The 15772-nt window shown below is 42.8% G+C and overlaps 1 protein-coding gene across 3 annotated transcripts in view; it reads left to right on the forward strand.

The window, feature by feature from the left end:
* Snx8 (sorting nexin 8) overlaps positions 1–15772 on the forward strand; it is a 71270-nt gene that overhangs the window by 15123 nt on the left and 40375 nt on the right. The window lies entirely within an intron of this gene.

Here is a 15772-nt window from a genome sequence, read left to right on the forward strand (position 1 = left end):
CCTCTGGTGCGCGCCACTGAGGAGGTGCGCTGCCTAGGCCCTCCCCGCGCTGGCGATAGTAGGTGGCTGCGTGAGGCGCGAGTAGGGGCTGGAGGAGGTGAGACCAGATAGTACTGGAGGTTTGGGAGTCGGGTTCTCTGGGAGGAGAGGCGAGAGTGTGGCATTAAGATCGGGGAGGGAGCGTTTGAGTCACTGCTGTGGAGAAGTGCGTGTGTGCAGAGCGGTCCTTCAGAATGTGTGTGTGTGTTTTTTTCCCTGTCATTTGTATCTGTGTAGGGGGAAGTATGTGACAGCCCTTGCTGGATAGAACATTGTGTTCAAGAGGTCACATGCTGTTCCTAGGGTGGGACCACCTATGCCAGAGCTCCAGGCTAGACTCCTTCCTCAAGTCACTTGGGAGTGGAGGCTGTGATTGGATCAGAATGCTCATCCTGGCTGCCTTGTCAAGCGGTTCACAGTGGACCGAGGTGGCCATGGTTCAGGGATGTCTGCAAATAGAGGGACTGCTCTAAGAGTTTCATACAGGACTCACCCAATGGCGGCCATAAGGGTGTGATTTGTGGACATTCCAGCCCTACGCCACCCCCCACCTCCACTCCCCAGCTGCCTTTCCTGTGGCTTTGCCTGGAATTCCTACAGGTTGTTGGCTTTCCTTGGTGGCAGTGGCGATTTTTATCAGGAGTGCTAATTTTATCCACAGCCAGGAGGCACACCATAACCTTGGACTTCCAAATTCTCAGAACATTCTTACAGCCTTGTGAGTTTAAAAGTGGGGTTTCAGACTGATGGGGTCTAGTTTGTCATTTCATTCTTTTAGAAACCGCATGCCTATCCTGGCAGGGAGGTGAAATGGTAAAGCAAACTTTTTATGTGGGGGAAGGGTACTAGGGATCGAATTTAGGACCTTGGGCTTGCAAGACAGGCACGAGGCCCCTGAGCTAAATCCCCGGCACCTGGGAAAACCTTTTTTTTTTTCACCTGGGAAAAAGTTTATCTGGAGGTGTGTGACTAGTTCAAAGTGGGCAGTGTAGGGGACTGTGTCTCTGGGGGACCGTGGTTGGGTGGGCTAGGGTCAGAAAACCTGAGTCTGATAATGAATTTGGCCCACACTATGTCTCACACGTCACAAAATTGATTTTGAATTCTCAAAAGAGTAGTGGCTGTAGGGTGTAGAGTGAATTTCTTCCTTTTGTCTTCTGGCTGCATACCCAGAGTTGCCTGTATTGTGGTATCTCTGCCTTTTAGTGCCTTTGGGATTGCCAGAAAGAATTGCCCTATTCATTCAAGTTTTCGTCATTCAGTATGATTATATTCTTATTATTTGAAGCTTAGGCTGTGAATGCTCAGGTAACTCTCTTCCTAAAAAGTTTCAGCTAGGTATGACAGTGCAAGTCTGTGATGCTAGCACTCTGGGAGGCTGAGACAGGAGGATCAAAAGTTTTAAGCACAGCTGGGCATGGTGGCACACACCTGTAATCTCAGAACTCAATAGGATCACTGAGAGTCGAAGCCAACCTGGGCTGCATAGTGAATTCAAGGCCAGCCTGAACTACATAGCAAGACCCTGTTTCAAAAAAAAAAAAAAAAAAAAAAAAGTTCAAGCACAGCCTGGAAAAGTTGGTGACTTAATGATATCCTGTCTCAAAAAATAAAACAAGGGCTGTAGATGCAGACCAATAGGAAGGCCCTGGATTCTATCCCCAGTACTACAAAAAAGAAGAAAAACAAAAAACAAAACCCCTTAACTTTCAGTTATGCTGTAATTTTTTTGTTTGTTTTTTGAGACAGGGTCTCGCTATGTATGCAGTTCATTCTGGCCTTAAACTCACTACGTAGCCCAGGTTGGTCTCAAACAGCGATCCTTCTGCCTCAGCCTTCTGAGTGCTGGGATTACAGGAATGTGCCCCTACTCCTGTCTTCAATTATGCTGTAATTATGTTATACATGGATAGACATTTTTCTTTTTGAAAGACAGGGTCTTCCGCAGCTCAGACTGGCCTCCAACTCACTAATATAACCCAGGATGGCCTAAAACCCATGTTCCTGCCAGGTGTGGTGGTGCATGCCTGTAATTCCAGCACAGGAGGCTGAGCCAAGATATTGCTGCAAGTTTGAGGCCAGCCTGAGATAGATAGAAAGTTCAAGACCAGCTTGAATTACATAGTTATACTGTTTCAACCAAGCTGGGGCTTTAGTTCAGTGGTTCCGCCGTGTGTTTCACAAGTGCAAGGACCCAAGTTCGATCTTCAGTACCAAAAAAACAAAACAAAACAATGCCCCCCAAAAACAACCAAACCAAATAAAACAACCCCCCCCAGAATAACAGTAGCAACAACAGCAACAAAAAAAAATCTTGTGTTTCTCTTGCTTCATTCTCCGGAAGTCTGGAATTACAGGCTTGTGCCACCATGCCTGCCTGGGACATTTTCTTTTTAAGTTTTTATTTTTTATTAGTACGTGTTCACATTACATAATGATCACATTCCTTGTGGGTACATAACACATCTCAATTCTTTTTTTTCCCATCCCCTTTTTCTCTCTCCCTTCCCCCCATCTTTCTACTTCCTATTATCTTTTATTTTGCTCTTTATTTATTTTGGGTTTCTCCTGTTTAAGTTTGTGTGTTGGAGATAGTTTCTTTTAAAAGATACAAAATATTATAGATTTAGCAAAGATCCCATTCCAGTTGCAGTCACCTCTACCCTTTACCAGAGAGATGACCAGAGTTATCAGTTTGGGATGCTGCTTCCAGTTCTGTGTTTATATTTTATGCTGAGGCATACTTAGAAATATATGATTCTTGTGTATATGTGCCTTGCTTCTCTAGGGTACTGGAGCATTTTTATTAGCTCAGTACAATGATATTTCATGGTTCTAGAGGTAGGTAGTCCAAAATCAGTTTCACTGGGCTAAAGCCAAGGTGGTGGCAGGCTGTGGCCTTTATGGAGACTCTGGTTGGAAGCAGTGTCCTGGCTCTCTGGCTTCTAGTGGTGCCTGCATTTCTTAGTTGCTGTTCCTCTTTCTCCAGCAGTATCAGGCACATCTTTGTCATGCTGCCTTCTCTCTGATTTTTCTTCTCTTATTTATTTTTTCTACTTTTTTCTGGCAGTACTGGGGATTGAACCCGAGCTTTCATATTGAACTATATATTATCCCTAGCCCCCCAATCCCCCTTAAAATTTGAGAGAAAGTCTCACTAAATTATCCAGGCTGTGTTTGAACTTTCCATCTTCCTGCCTCAGCCTCTGGAGTAGTTGGGACTATAGGCTGTACTAGTGAGTACGGCTACCTTTTCTGCTTGCAAGGATCCTGATGACTATGTTAGACCCACCCAGATAATTCAGAAGAATTTCTCTATTTTCAGGTCAACTGATTAGCAACCTCATTTCTCTGCAATGTGAATTCCCTCTTGCCATATAAAACTAACAGTCACAGATTCATGGGGATCAGCTCTCCCTTTGGATCCTGTTATTCTGCCTACTATTGGGAGATCCTAGGAGTGGCTCTTACCAATGTGTACTTCTAACAGCAGTGTATTAAAAGGACCCTTTCCCTGTAACCTCATCAATAATATGGATCATTTTTAAAAGCACCTATCAGATTTTAAAAATTAGGAGAGTATTTCATTTTTTATTATTTGCCTTTTCTTGATTAGGATTGAGGTTTGGTATTATTCGTATAATATTTCCTCCTGGTATGGCGTCAGTGATTTGACCATTTATGTCTTATGCCTATTTTCTTTCTTTCTTTTTTTTTTTCCTGGAAGACTCCCCCCCCCATTAATTTTGCCTATTTTCTTTTCTTTTTTTTTGGTACCAGAGATCTAACTTGGGACCTTGCACTTTCGAGGCAGCAGCAGCCCCACTGAGTTAAATCCTTGGCCCTGCCTTTTTTTTTGTTTTTTTTGTTTTTGTTTTTGTTTTTGTTTTTGTTTTTTGAGACAGGGTCTCACAATGTAGTTGAGACTGACCTGTAACTCACTTATGTAGCCCAGGATGGTCTCGAACTCAGAGCGATCCTCCTGCCTCAGCCTCCCGAGTGCTGGGATTACAGGTGTATGCCACCACGCCCGGCTCTCCTGCCTATTTTCTTATGCAGTTGTCTATCAGTTCTTTGGTATTTTGTAGATTTGTAGATTTTTTTTTCTTTTCTTTTTTTTTTTTTTTGGAGACAGGGTCTCACTATGTAGTTGAGACTGACCTGGAAGTCACTATGTAGCTCAGGCTGGTCTTGAACTCACAGTGATCCTCCTGCCTCAGCGTCCCGAGTGCTGGGATTACAGGTGTGAGCCACCACACCCAGCGGTATTTTGTAGATTTTGTATTGAAATTGTAGCTATCAGGATATCTGAATGAAGTCTATGGTCTCATCTACTCTGGAGGCCTCTGAGGTAGGAGGATCACAAGTTCAAGGCTTGCCTGAGCAATTTAGAGACTGTGCCTGTAAATAAAAACTACATATGGCTAGGGGTAGCACACCTGGAATGCACAGGTGCTATGGTTCTGCGCCCCAGCACTAGAAAATAAAACTGTGTCATCTATATCTGTATCTATATCTATATCTACACAACCACAGAGAGCATTCTGTTCTCTGACAGGGAAGGTGGGAATTCATTTCAGGGCTGTTCTGAGGTCAGTGATCATGATTTAGAATTGTAATGTCAAGAAATGAGTGTGTTGTGTGTGTCTGATCATTTTATCTGATCCTTCAAGAGTGCACAGTACAGAAATAAGGATTAGGGCAGAGAATTTAGCTCAGTGGTTCCACCACCTGCCTCCCAAGCATAAATAAGGTCCTGAGTTTGATCCCCAGTACCAAAAAAAAAAAAAAAAAAACCCAAAAACAAAACAAACAAAACCAAAAGAACAAAAAAAGACTAAGGATTCATGCATGTCAGCACTGTGTGTTTACCCTACTTCTTACACCCAGTGGCCATCAATTTAACTCAGTGGTGCCACCGCCTGCCTTGTAAGTGTAAGGACCCAAGTTCGATCCCCAGTACCCCCCTCAAAAAAGAGAGTCAAGGCTGAGTCAAGACAGGTGGGACCTCAGGCCTCACTGTGGTCCTGGACTCCCTTGCTAGCGTTCTGTGCATTCCACTTCGATGTATGTTCTCTGTCAGGTCCCAGCTTTGGCTGTCACCGAGCTCCTGGCCTTCTCTTCCTGCTATAGTTTGTCGCCTTTGCTGCCATTTCCCTTCTCTCAGTGTGTGTATTTTTCACAATTCATTGAGCTGTCAATTTAGATTTACACAGTTTCTGGTGATCAGGTTACACTTCAAACCACTGCTCTCATTAAGGAAAACGCCTGGTGTACCACCACCCTCCTCTTTACAGTTGGTTGTAAACGTTAGAAATTTATTTTTCTTTACTCTCCAAAAGTTAAAGTAATAGCTGCTGTGTAAAAGTGGCTCACACAATTGAAAAGAATGCCATTTTATTATTTTTTTAAAGCCAGTATCACAGGTGGGTCCAGTGGTGCAGGCCTGTGATCCCAGGACTCTGGGAGGCTGAGGCAGAAAGATCAAACAAGCCTGGCTTGCCTGGGCAATTTAGCTACTTGGAGAGACTCTGTCTCAAAATAAAAAATGGACTAGGGGTGTAGTTCAGTGCAAAGAGAGACCTTGAGTTCAATCCCCAGAACCTTCCCAACATAAAAAAAGTTTCACATTATAGTTAGTTTATTTTTAAAGTTTGTTAGTAATCTTTAAACTTTCTCTTCCTCTCCTCTCTCTCTCTCTCTCTCTCTCCCCCCCTCTCTCTCTGACACACATGCACACAGAGGCTCAATTTGCAAGGTAAAATGTGTCAATTTGAAGAAAGAGGAACTAACTGAATCACTATTATGCTGAACAGATTTTGCCAGAATTTGTGGTTAGCAAGAAAGTGATGTGTTCCGGGTGGGGGAATTCTGTTTTGGTATTATTTTTTCTTTCCTGAGAAAAATGCCCCACGAAAAGCAATGTTTTGCCATCCTGTCAGCCAGGGTCTCTGCCCTCTGAAGTCAGTCATGCTTAGCATGTTTGCTCTCTCGCTCTTCCTTCCTCCCCTCCCTCCTTCCTTCCTTCCCTCCCTCCCTCCCTCCCTCCTTCCTTCCCTCCCTCCCTCCTTCCTTCCTTTCTTCCTTTCACAGAGTTTTGCTATCTAATTCAGGCAGACCTTGAACTCACTGCTTAGCCCAGGCTGGCCTCAAACTCATGACACTCCTCCAGCCTTGGCCTCCTGAATGCTGGGATTATAGGTTTGTGCCACCACACTTGGCCTTAATGTTTTCTTTATTTTTTATTATTTGTTTTGGTTTTCTAAAACAGGCTTTCACTATGAAGCGAGCTGGCCTTGAACTCACTGTGTAGTACAAAGTGGCCTCAAACAGGTGATCCTCCTGCCTCAGCCTTCCGAGTACTGGGATTACAAGTGCATAACACCACCTTGGCAAAAATAGATATTTTGTGAAAAGTGTTCTGAGGCAAATAGAAGTAAGAAAATGCGGTATAGGAAGCTGAAAGTGGGAACACACTCCTATAATCCCAGCATTCTTGAGAGGTGGAGGCAGGAGAATTGCAAGTTTGAGCCCAGCCTGAGTGATTTAGTGAGACCCTGTCTCAAAATAAAAAGTTAAGAAGGGCTGTGAGGATTTTGCTCAATGTGAGGAAGAAAAAGGGTAGTAAGAAAGCTATCCTTTTTAACTTTATAGGTTATGATTGTTAGTGATTCTATAAAGAAAACGTGCTACTGGGTGTGGTGGTACATACCTGTAATCCCTCCCTTGGGGAGGCTGAGGCAGGAGGATTGCAAATTTAACCCCAGGCTGGGCAATTTAATGAGACCCTGTCTCAAAAAAAATGCAACAACAGGGCCAGGGATTTAGCTCAGTGGTTCAGTGGCCTGCCTTGCAAGTGCAAGGACCTGAGTTCAATCCCCGGGATCAAAAAAAAAAAAAAAAAAAAGCAACTACAACAAAGTATGGCTAGGGATGTAGCTCAGTGTGAAGCTTTCAGTTCAATCCCCAGTAACCACTCCCCCCCAAAAAAAATCCCACAACAAAAACAAAATTCCATGTTGGGATTAGTTTAGAACTGGGTCCTCACTTCATGCTGTTCCCAGTTGACATGCTGAGGGAAGGCTTTGTGTTGTTTTGCTTCTGTGTGATAGCTGTTGGGGGAGGGGACGTCTCCACCTTCCTGAGAATTGTGGAGAAAGTGTGCTGTGTAGATTTAAAGTGAAGTGACATCAAGTTTGACTAACTCCAGGGACACCCATGCAGACTGGAGAAAGTTGAGGGTGGTAATATCTCTGAAAAAGTGCAATCGCGTTGTTTTCCGGTTGAAGAAGTATGACTGCATGATTTCCCAAACTCTGTTCTGTGCTGGTGAAGTGTTGTCTGCTTGTTTTCTTCTCGGAGCCTCATGAATGAGCTGTAATTAGAGCCAGTGAGATTTTACTGTGAATTGGTGCTTTGAGCAGATGTTGTTATGTAAGCTCTGTGACCACAAGCGCAAACATTTTGTGAAGACGCCTCTCCCGTTTCTGCCCTTTTCACTGCTGATCCCCCGATGGCTTTCCTTCTTTACTGTGCAGTGTCTTATGTTAGTATCTATCCTGTGTCCCTGATGTATATTTTTACAGTGTGTTTCTTTCCAGTTGATATTTTTCTGCACGACTGATTTTTTGAAATTTTCTGTATAATATCTGCAAAGTCTTACAGCAAGGAATGGAATATTTGTGCTTCTGAAGTGTTAGATCATAAAATGTGGGTTAGAGATGATCGTGCCATGTTTTCCAGAAATAATTTCAACAGAGTCCGTATAAAGATTGTCCTTATGCTTGTTCTTTGTGGTACAAAAGACAGAACTTTGCCTGCCTGTACCATGATCCCAGTATTGTGGAGGCTGAGGCCAGAGGATGGCAAATTTGACTTCAGCCTGGACAACTTAGTAACTTAGTGAAACCCTGCCTGAACCCCCCACATACCCCCCCAAAAAGACAAAGTTTCTCTCAATGTTCCGCCTTTGCCCTGCCCCGTCCCACCAAACTTGTCCCAGACCTTAGATGTGACTGTGTTTCAGTGTTGATTTTATCTTAGTAAATAAAATCTTTAAGCTTTTGGAGCTGGAGGGTTGTCCTTGGTTGATCTGAGAGGTATTCTATTCTTTTTTTATTAAAATTTATTTTATTTTAATCTATTCTTTAATCTTATATAAGTCTGAGAGCCACAGTGGCTCCATTCGTTTTCTTTTCCTTCCTTCCTTCCTTCTTCTCTCCCCGTCTTCTTCCTCGTCTTCTCCGTGTGTGTGTGTGTGTGTGTGTGTGTGTGTGTGTGTGATTTGGGGATTAACTCCAGAGCCTTTACACAATTGGGGATTAAGTCCAGAGCCTTTACACAGAGCTACCCTCCCCTGCTTTGAAACAGGGTCTCACTGTGTAGTTCAGGCTGGCCTTAAAAACTGTGTTTCTCAGGTTGGCCTCAAACACACAGTGGTCCTCCTGCCTCAGTCTCTGGACTCCTCTCACATTCATACGCCAGTTCTACGGTGGTGATTGCATCTGCTCCGTTCTTAGAGGAGAATGCTACAGTTAATCATCATCAGCAGCATTGCCACCCCTCAGGCTTCTGAGGTCTCTGGGGAGCTCACCATTGAGTTCTGCTGTGGAGTGCCCTCTGGGGGCACAGCAGGACCAAGACTCCTGCCCCTTAGTGCTGACACATTTGAGAAGCAGAGGGTATGGCGCAGCTTCTGCTGTTGGAAACATCCCTCCAAGCAGCAGCAGGCTTGGATGGGTGGGCTCTGTTCTTGTACTATTAATTTTCTTTAGCATCTTCAATTCTGGACCCCTGGGGTAATTCCACCTCCCACTGGGCAGGCCCGGCTTTCAAGAATCCTATAGCTGTTGTGGTGGCCCATACCTATAATTCCAGTCTTTAGGAAGCAGAGAAGGGGGGTCACCATGAGTTTGAGGCCAGCCTGGGCTATTTAACTTAGTTCAAGGCCAGGCTGATCTACTCTGTCTCAAAAAAAAAAAAAAAAAAAAAAAAAAAAAAAAAAAAAAAAAAAAAAAAAAGCAAAAAAAGAAACATTAAAAAAAAAATCCTGGTGTGCACAGGAGAGAGAATGGAAACAGGATTTCTTATCTTCCTTTGGAGCAGAGTTGGTGGGGCGGAATCCTGAGGCAGGAAGGAATACAGGGATTTGAGGACTGAGGGGCTGGAGCAGGAAATGGGCCACAGCTCATGTTCAGTTTGGGCTCTGTGCACCTGTTGGCATGGGAAAGGACCTTGTGGAGCCTGGGGAGTTTAGAGTGTAGCTGAGGAACATGAGAGGTGTGTTCTCTGGGGCGAGGCTGGTGAGCAAGAGGGGCTTCATCTCAGGTCTCCCAGGCAGTGGCAGAGTTTCTCTGTGCAACGAGTACATTCCTCGGTGCTTCACTGAGCTTTCATGTAAACCTCTCAGCCATCCTGTCCCTGGTGTCTGTCCCTGCTTTACAAATGAGGGCACCGAGGCATGCACCTGTCTGAGGTAGGTGGAGTCTGGCTGCTGTTGGGAGTGGGAGACATTCCTTCCTGGCTGTTGTCTTTGCATGCTAGAGTCTAGCACCCCGCTATCATGACTCCCTTTAGGGGGCCCATGATCACGCTGCTACTCAGCCTCTCCTAGCACCTCATGGTGAGATGGTGGCTTGGGACTGTTGTGTGACAGAGGGGGTGGATTCAGGTATCTGCAGGTAGGGTCCTAGGGTCCTGGTCTGGTCGTGCTCTGCAGCACAACCACTGAACACTGGGTCCTGAACACTCACTAAACCTTGCGGGGGTGCAGGCAGAACTGGCATCCACCCAAGTTGAGGAGACTTCCTTGAGTTGCCAGCTTGCTATAAGAAACTACTTGAATTTTAGGAGGCAGGGGCTGGGATATCCTCAACTCATTAAGGTATGCAGAGGCTGGGTGTGGTAACATGGGCCTGTAATCCCAGCATTCTGGCAGGAGGATTGGAGAATTCAAGGTCAGCCTGTAATACATAGCAAGACCCTGTCTAAACAAAACAAACAACAACAACAAAAACATATTCAGAGTATTTTAATTAGCTTGACTTAGGGTTTTGGGGTGTCTAGATGCCAGATATGAGTCTAGCTACCTTCTCATGGAAAACTAAGTCTTGGGATTCAATGCACATTTGATTGTAGGGGAGAAATGTGCTGAGTATTTGTCTTCCTGTGAAAGCTTTCCTAGTTCCTAATTGGTTCTGCTGACTTCCAGGCCTTAGAATTCTGGTCCAGTTGCATGCTCGCTTCTCTGTCTTTGGGACCTTGTCCTAGTTCTTGGGATCAGTGCAGGATGGCTAAGTGGATTTGGTTGGGTAGCCCTTGCTCACCATGTCCTGTGGCTGCTGGCATCCTAGTGGAGGGGCTTACCTTTTTGCTAATGCAGATTCTCCATTTAGCCCTTTCTAGGCTTGAGACCAAGGTCTTACCAGAAATTTTGGAGTGTTTTCACTTGCATGTCAGGAGATCCTAGAAAACCTGAGTTACTTACAGACTGAACCAGCCAGCTCCCGTAAGAAGGTTAAAAACCAAAACAGAACCCAAAACTGAGAAGTAAAAATGGAGTCTTAAAAGAGGCTAGGATTCTTTTTGAGTTCTACTTAGCTATCCCAAGATTCCTCAAATTGGCTAAAATACGTTTTCTTTTAAACCCTGGAAAAAAAGTCATCTGGCTTCCCTTGTATAAACATTCCCAGAGAGAGGCCTGGGAGGGTTTTTCGTGCACGAGGCTGAATGGGCCCTTTCAGAGGCTGCTTCAGAGCATTCGTGGACATGTAAGATCTAGTGGCCCTTCGCTGGCACCTCTCACATCTGAGCTGAGTCAGAGGAAGTCATCTGAGAGGTGATGTGTTCAGCCTTGCACTTCAGTTTTGTGACGTTTTAGGCAAACCAGTGATTTTCCTCCTTGTGGTCTAGGCACTTGCACTTCCTTGCAAAGGACTTGCTTCCTCCCTGCCTGAAAGTATGCCTGCGTGTGGATGTGGGCTTGTGTGTGGGTGTGTGTGATTCACAGGCAGTCCCCTGTGCCTCCACATATGCCATGGTCTGTGTGTGATTGTCTTAGGAACCTGGGCCATGGCTTGGTTCTTCATGAGGACAGGATGCCATAGACATGTGGAGCGCTAACCCTGGCCAGTGACTTGCAGGCTGTTCTCTAATCTGGGAGCTCAGCACCTGGTGTGCAGGCAATTGACAAAGAAGGGCTTGAGCACCAGCCTCTGTGCTAGATGTACTCCTGTTTTCTTGTTTGGCTTCTTGAAAACACATAGCAAAGTGTCTGGCTTTCCTCTGATTTGTTGACAGTACCAGACCATTAAGCATGCCTTAGGCTCTGCTTCTCACAGTGTTTTGGGCATTGAATGAGGGAGTGAGTAGGGAGTAGAGCCCAGGCTTTGGTATCATTGGGTCACTAGGTGCCAGTCCTGGCCCCACAGGTCACCTTGCTGGCTCTGTGACCTTGGCAGGTCGTTGCCAGTTGGGCTTCTAGTTTTTGCACCTGTAAAATGGGATCAGAGTGCCTACCATTTTCAGGGTTAAGGAGATGCTATACAAAGCATCCAGTGACGTAGGAACAGATGTTCTTGGGCAGTGGCTCTTGCTTCTGTGGTGGTTGATGCTGCACTCAGCTGTTGAGGTGGACACCTTCATCCCTGCCTTTGAGCCCATGGAAGTGTAAGAACTGAGGAAGAAAGCACTGTGACAGGGATTTAATTTGTTCCTTAGCATCCCATGCTACTTCCAGCCCAGCAAACCTGCAGCTTCATGGCCATGCATACCCAAGAGGTCCCTGAGCATCAAGCATGGCCACATGATCACCCACATTCTATCTGCGTCTGAAACAAAAGATTTCAGGGGTAGATAATGGTTTCCCTTTTTAGGCGCCATCATTCGAAATTTTGAAACATCTGTAGTCCAGGTACTGTGCATGAGTAGAAAAATAAAAAACAAAAAATATAGTTAATGTTCACAATAGAAGGAAAGAAGAAAAGAGGAATTCATTAAACTTTTTTTTGAGACCTGAGCTTGCCAAGTTGCCCAGGTTGGCCTTGAATTTAAGATCTTTCTGTCTTAGCTCTTTAAGTAGCTGGGACTACTGGTGCATGGTGTCACATCCAGCTCATCAAATACTTTCTAACATTTACTAGATTTACTGAGATACAGTTTGCATTTTATACAGTTCACTCCTTTAGAGTGTTCAGCTAAATGGTTTTTAGTTAGCTGGCTGTGGTGACACATGCTTCTAATCTCAGGACTTGGGAGGATGAGTGGGAGGATAACCACATGTTGAAGGCCAGCCAGGGGTACACAGTGAGTTAAGGCCAGCCTGAAATGAACTACATAGTGAGCCCGTCTCAAAAAACAAAACAAAACAAAACAAACCCTAAAAATACTTTCTAGTTTTTACGCAAAATGTGTCACCATCTGCACAATCAATTTAGGACATTTTCTTCAGTACAGAAACAAATTCCTGTCCCCACCAGTCCTAGGCAGCCACTACTCTTTGGTCTCATAGATTTGCCTACATTGGGAATTTCTGTGTGTGTGTGTGTGTGTGTGTGTGTGTGTGTGTGTTTTGAATCAGGGTCTCACTATGTAGCTCAGGCTGGCCTGGCCTTGAATTCGTGGCAGTCCTTCTGTCTCATCCTCCTGAGTAGTGCTGAAATTGCAGGTGTAAACCATCATGCTTGGCCCCCACAGTCCCTTCTGGAATTTCATATAAATAGAGCCACACAATATGTGGTCTTTAATGAGTAGTGTCTGTCACTAGCAACTGTTTTTTTTTTTTTGTTGTTGTTGTTGTTTGTTTGTTTTGGTACCGGGCATTGAACTCAGGACCTTGTGCTTTCAAGGCAGGTGGTGGCACCACTAAGCTAAATCCCTTGTCCATTAGCAACTGTTTTTAAGGTTCATTCATCTTGTAGCATGTGTCAGCACTTCATTTCTTTTTATTGCCAGTAATGTTCCATTATGTGGATAGCTTACATTTTACTTATTCATCAATTGATAGACATTTGAAACTTTTCTCCATTTTGGTTATTGTAAATGATGCTATTGTAAACATTCACGTGTGGACATACATGTGTTTTGTATGAACAGATGCTTTTGGTTCTCTTGAGTAGGTACCTAGGAGTGGAATTTCTGGATCTTCTGGTGACCTATATTTAATCCTTTGTGCAACAGTCACATGATTTTCCACAGTAGCTGGGCATCCCACATGCCCACCTGCAGTGTCTGAGGTTCTGACTTCTCCACATTTTCACCAGCACTTGTTATTGTTTGTCTTTTCCATTTTAGGCATTTTTTTTTCATTTCAGGCATCTTATTCCAAATCTTTCACTTTTGGTCCAGTTAGTATAATATTGGCTGTTGGTTTGTCTAGATGTCTTTTAGCAGATTGAGATAAAGACCATTTATTCCAATTTTATGTAGCGCTTTTATTTTTTAACCATGAATGAGTGTTGGGCTTTTCTGCATCTATTGAGATGATTAAATGGTTTTTGATTTTGAGTATTAATATGATGTATTGCATTTATTGATTTGCTGAACTATCCCTGCATCCCAGGGATGAATCCTACTTGGTCATGTTGCATAGTCTTCTTGGTAATTTGCTGAATTCTGTTTGCCAGTATCTAACTGCGGATTTTTGCATGTATTTCATTAGTGAGATTAGTTTGTAGTTCTGTTTTTTGGTGAGATCCTTCTCTGGTTTTTAATATCGGTAATGTTTGTTTCCAGGAATGCAATTATATAAAACAAATGTTAACGGACATCAAAAATCAAATGAGCCAAGGTCCTAAGTTCAATCCCCAGTACCCCCCCCCAAAATCAAATAAGCACTAAGACATTTGTAATGGGGCACTTCAATACCATAGTGTCACAAATAGATCAACCAGACCACCCCCCAAAATCAATGTATAAATCATCAGAACTGAACTGAATTTTTCAACAAATGGACTTAGTAGATGGTTACAGAATGCTCCACCCCACAGTATCTGAATATACATACTTCTCAGCATGGAACATTCTCCAGTATAGAGCATGTACTAGCTCATAGAACATGCTTAAGGAAATGTAGAGGAATTGAAATTATCCCATGCATATTATCAGACCATAGTGTAATGAAATTAGAAGTCAGTGGTTAAAAAAAACCGAACAACACAAGAACTTCATAAACACATAGAAATTAAATAACACCCTCCTGAATAAGCAATAGGTACAGGTGAAATTAAAGAAGAAATTAGACAGTATTTACAATTAAATGATAATGTCAGTACAATACACTGGAACTCAGGGAATGCAATGAAAGCATTTCCTATGAGGGAAATTATTCTTGTGAATTCTCATATCAGAAAAATAGAGCAAGCTCAAATAAACAATTTAATGTTGTACCTCAAACTTCTAGAAAAAGAAGAGCAAGTCAAGCCCAAAGCTTGTATGAGGGATCATAGCAGAAATTAATGCAATGGAGACTAAGAAAACAATACAAAGAATCAATGATTCAAAGAGTTGGTTCTCTGAAAGATTAAATAAAATTGACAAACCCTTGGCCAAGCTTGTCAAAACAAGGAGAGAAAAGATGCAAATTTATGAAATTAGAAATGAAAAAGGTGGGCTGGGGATTTAGCTCAGTGGTTCCAGCACCCGCCTCAAAAGTGCAGGGACCCACGTTCAATCCCTGGTACCAAAAAAAAAAAAAAAAAAAAAAAAAAAAACCCAAAAAACATCACAACACATACTGCAGAAATCCAGATTATCAATACCTACTACTTTGAGAACTTGTATTCTAATAAGATGGAAAACACAGAAAACACAGCTTCCTAGATACATATGAATTACCAAAGCCGAATCAAGAAGATATAAAAATTCTAAGTAAACCAGTATCAGTCCATGAAATTGAAGATGTAATTAAAAACTTGCAGAGAAAGAAAAGCCCAGACCCTGCAAGATTCACTACTGAATTATACAAGACATTTAGAGAAGACCTAATGCCACTGCTTTTCAAACTCATATTTAATGAAACACATATATATATATATATATATATAATTTAATGAAATTTATATATTATATATGTATTATATATAATATAAATAAAAGATGACATTATACTAAAAAAAAAACCCAAAACAAAAACATTTATTTTATATAGTTGGGTACACTGGTATTTGATGCATCTATATATATATATATTTTTTTTTTGTTTGTTTGTTTGTTTGTTTTGTTTTTGACCTGGAACTCACTATGTAGCTCAAGCTGGTCTCGAACTCACAGTGATCCTCCTGCCTCAGCCTCTGAGTGCTGAATTAAAGGTGTGTGTCACCACGCCCAGTTGGTGCATATATATTTATGATTATTATCTCTTCCTCTTGGATTGTCCCCTTTACAAGGACGTAGTCACCTTCTTTATCTCTCTTAATCAGTCATGACTTGAAATCTACTCTGTCTGCAAATAGAATAACTACTTTTTTCTGGATTCTTGCCACATGGAGTATAGTTTTCCATCTTTTGAATTTCAAGTTGTAAATTTCATTTGAATTAAATGTGTTTCCTGTATGCAGCATATTGTTGGATCAGCTTCTCCTTCTTCTCTCTTTCTCTTTTTTTTTTTTCCTTTTTGTACCAGAAATTGAACTAAGAGCTTCGTGCTTGTCATCCAGGTGCTGTGCTGCTGAACTACATCCCTGGGCTTGGATCTTGGATCTTACTTTTTTTTTTTTTTTTTTTTTTTTTTTTTTTT

The sequence above is a fragment of the Fukomys damarensis genome, unplaced genomic scaffold (genome assembly GCF_012274545.1).
Source record: "Fukomys damarensis isolate Sample0158 unplaced genomic scaffold, DMR_v1.0_HiC HiC_scaffold_17, whole genome shotgun sequence".
Classification (NCBI taxonomy): domain Eukaryota; kingdom Metazoa; phylum Chordata; class Mammalia; order Rodentia; family Bathyergidae; genus Fukomys; species Fukomys damarensis.